This window comes from Aotus nancymaae, unplaced genomic scaffold (genome assembly GCF_030222135.1).
Source record: "Aotus nancymaae isolate 86718 unplaced genomic scaffold, 86718_ANA_hifiasm-v0.15.2.pri h1tg000040l, whole genome shotgun sequence".
NCBI classification, from domain to species: domain Eukaryota; kingdom Metazoa; phylum Chordata; class Mammalia; order Primates; family Aotidae; genus Aotus; species Aotus nancymaae.
The window spans coordinates 88,221,718-88,226,082 of record NW_026988454.1 but is presented as its reverse complement, the minus strand read 5'-3'; positions in this window follow the sequence as shown (position 1 = coordinate 88,226,082).

Sequence of the window (4,365 nt, the reverse complement as noted above, 5' to 3'; positions counted from 1 at the left end):
GATGCATCTTAAAGAACTAGAAAAGCAAGAGTAAATCAAACCCAAAATTGTTGGAAGAAAAAAATTATAAAAATTAGACCAGAAATAAGTGAAACTGAAGAGAAAAAAATCCAAAAAGTCAACAAAACAAAAAGTAGTCTTTTTTAAAAGTTAAACTAAATTGAAAAATATTTAGCCAGACTAATAGAAAAAGAGAGATGATACAAATAAGTAAAATTAAATGTAAAAGTGGAGACATTACAACTGGTATTGCAGAGGTTAAAAGGATCATTAGTGGCTACTATAAGCAACTATATACCAACAAATTAGAAAATCTAGAAGCAATAAATGAATTCCTAGACATATACAACCTACCAAGATTGAATAAGGAAGAAACGCAAAATCTGAACAGACTAGTACTAGGTAACAAGATCAAAACCATAATAAAAAGTCTCCCAGTAAACAAAACCCCAGGACCTGATGGCTTCACTGCTGAATTCTGCTAAACATTTAAAGAAGAAGCAATACCAATCCTACTCAAAATATTCCAAAACATAAAGGAGGAGGGAATACTTCCAAACACATGCTATGAGGCCAATATTTCCCTGATACCAAAACCAGACAACACCACGTTAATAAAAAAGTAAAATTTATAGGCCAGTATCTCTTATAAATATTGATGCAAAGATCCTCAATAAAATACTAGAAAATCAAATTGAACAATACATTAGAAAGATCATTCTTCATGATCAAGAGATATTTATCCCTTGGATGCAAATATAATTCAGCATATGCAAATCAATCAATGTAATATATCAACAGAATGAAGGATAAAAAGCATCTGATAATTTCAATTAATGCTGAAAAGCATTTTATAAAATTCAGTATCCCTTCATGTTAAGACCCTCAAAAAAACTGGGAATAGAAAGAACATGCCTCAACATAATAAAAGCAACATATGACAGACACACATCTAGTGTCATATGAAATGGCGAAAAACTGAAAGCCTTTTCTATAAGATCTTGAACATGACGAGGATGACCACTGTCACCACTGTTATTTAACAAAGTACTTGGAAGTCTTTGCTAGAGTGATCAGACAAGAGAAGATATAAAAGTAATCCAAATTGAACTGAAAGAAGTCCAATTTTCTTATTTGCTTAGGATACAATCTTACATTTGGAAACCTAAGGACTCCAGAAGAAAACTACCAGAACTGATCAACAAATTGAGTAGTTACAGAAAAAAAAACCAACATACAAAAATCAGTAGCATTTCCACATGCTAACAGTGATATTAATCAAAAATAGTCCCATTTATACTGACAAGAAATAAAATTAAATACCTAGAAATTAATTTAATCAAAGAAGTGAAAGATCTTTATAATTAAAACTGTAAAGTACTAGTAAATGTAACTGCAAAGAAAACCAAAAAATGGAAAATTATTTCATTTTCATTGATTGGAAGAATCAATATTGTTAACATGTCCATACTACTAAAACCAACATATAGGTTTAATGCTTACAATACCAATGGCATTCTTCATAGAAATAGAAAATACAAACCTAAAATTTATATGGAACCACAAAAGACCCAGAATAGCCAAAGCTACCCTAAGCAAATACAACAAAACTGGAGGAATCGCATTACCTGACTTCAAATTTTACTATGCATCTATAATAACAAAAATAGCATGGTACTGGCATAAAAAGACACAGAGACCAAAGGAAGAATGTTGAGAACCCAGAAACAAATCTACCAACAGTGAACTCATTTTCAATAAAGGTACCAAGAACATACATTGGAGGAAAGACAGTCTCCTCAATAAACCATGCTGGGAAAACTGGATATCTATATGCAGAAGAATAAAACTAGATCCTTACCTCTCAACACACAAATTAACTCAAAATGGATTAAGGACTTAAATCTAAATCCCCAAACTATGAAACTACTGCAAGAAAACATTGGAAAAAACTCCAGAACATTGGCCTGGGCCATTTATAGTGCTTTGGGAGTGTCATAATAACTTGTTTTTGTTTTTTTTTTTTCATATATTTCCTGTATTATTATGCTGATTTTTTTTGCATCTGCAGAAATAGTTGCTTCTGTTTATTTTTGAAGTTATTTTGTTGGCGTAGGGCATTTTTCCCTGAGAATACAACAATAATGTATGTTGAGTAGAGCCATATGACTTTACTTCTGGGTGAATTCAGTGTTAAAATACATGAGTTTTTTGGTTTAAATAGCCTTAATATAGTAGGTTTCTCAAATGCTGATGGTAGTAGCAAAAGAGCTTGTGCACAGCAACCAAAATAACAGAGTAAACTACCACCTACAGAATGGAAAATTATTTGCAAATAATGCACATGACAGAACACTAATCGCCAAAATTTAAAAGGAACTCAAACAACCCAACTCAACAAAAACAAAATAATCCTATTACAAAGTGAGCACATGCCATTTTTCAAAAGACATACAAATGGCCAAGAAGCATATGAATAAATGTTAAACTTCATTTCTCTTATCAGAGAAATGCAATTTTAAATCACAATGAGATATAATTTTACCCTAGTCAGAAAGACTATTATTAAAAACTCAAAAAATAATAGATGTCTGTCAGGATGTGAAGAAAGAGAATGCTTATACACTGTTGGTAGGAATGTGAATTAATACAACCTATATGGAAAACAGAAAGGAGATTTCTCAAAGAACTAAAAATAGAACTACCATTTGATCCAGCAATCCCACTACTGGGTTAACTATCCAAAGGAAAAGAAATCATTTTATCAAAAAGATACCTGCAGTCGTATATTTGTTGCAGCACTATTCACAATAGCAAAAAGATGGAATCAATCTCTGTCCACTGATAGATGAATGAACAAAGAAAATATGGTGTATATATATATAAGTGTGTGTAAATAGATACACACATGCACACACTTTATATGTATATACATATATACACATATTCAAACATTCATATATATATTGGATATATATGTTATATATATTGAAACATATATATATAACATGGAATAGTATTCAGCCAGAAAAAAAGAAAAGAAATCATGTATTTTGCAGAAACATGTATGAAACTGGGGTCCATTATCTTAAATGGAACAACTCAGAGACAGAAAATCAAATACTGCATGTTCTCACTTACAAGTAAAAGCTAAATAATGTGTATACATGGACATGAAATGTGTAAAAAGAGACACTGGAGATTCAGAAGGATGAGAAATTACTTAAGGGAAAAATGTACATTATTTGGTTAATGGTTACACTAAAAGCCCAGACGTCACTATTACACATTATATCCTTGCAACGAAACTGCATTGTACCCCTTAAAATTCTACATAAATAAAATAAAATTAGGAATCTTTGTTTATACCAAAGTAAAGAAAATAAGCCACCGATTGGGAAAAGCTATTTGCAATGCACATGCAGTAAAAGGGTTTTAACAGACTAAAAAAATGAACTTTCACAAACATACAAAAACAAACCCAGAAAATTCAATAAATGGGTAAAAGCTAACAGATTCTTCAAAATTAGATAATATTAAAATGACAAATAAACATATATAGATTCTCTACTTCATTGTTATTCAGAGAAATGCAAACTGTAACAATAGTGACCTATCATTATAGAAGAGCTAAATTTTAAAAGACTAATAATGGAACAGTTGGTAAAAATGTAGACCAACAGAAACTTATGGATACTTCAAGACATCATGTTGTATATGATAAATACATAATTTACTATCCATCAAATTTAAAAATTAAAAAATACCATCTGAGGGGTGTGAGATATTGAATTCTTAATGTAATTTAAAATTTCTTAATGTTGGTTCTGATTATAGTGAAGATGATTTTAATTGTAATTTGCTGAATAAAAAATGACTAGTTTCTTTACAAATGGACTACTTAAATGATTAGAATGTAAAAGCAAATTACACAAAGTGAGATTTAATTAAGGAGGATATAATAATACCTCACAATTTTTGATCTTTTAAAATAGAACTGTATTTAGCAGTTGAACTGTCTTATTTAATATTCATAAAAATCTGGGCACTAGACATTATCATCAAACATAATTTAGAAATAAGAAAACCAGCTGAGCACAGTGGCTCATGCCTGTAATCTCAGCACTTTGGGAGGCCAGGTGGGCTGATCACCTGAGGTTAGGAGTTTGAGACCAGCCTGGCTAGCATGGTGAAACTCCTTTTCTACTAAAAATACAAAAAATTAGCTGAGTGTGGTAGCACATGCCTGAAATCCAAGTATTTGGGAGGCTGAGGCAGAGAACTGCTTGAACCTGGGAGGCAAAGGTTGCAGTAAGCCGAGATTGCACCATTGCACTCCAGCCTGAGCAACAAGGGTGAAATTCC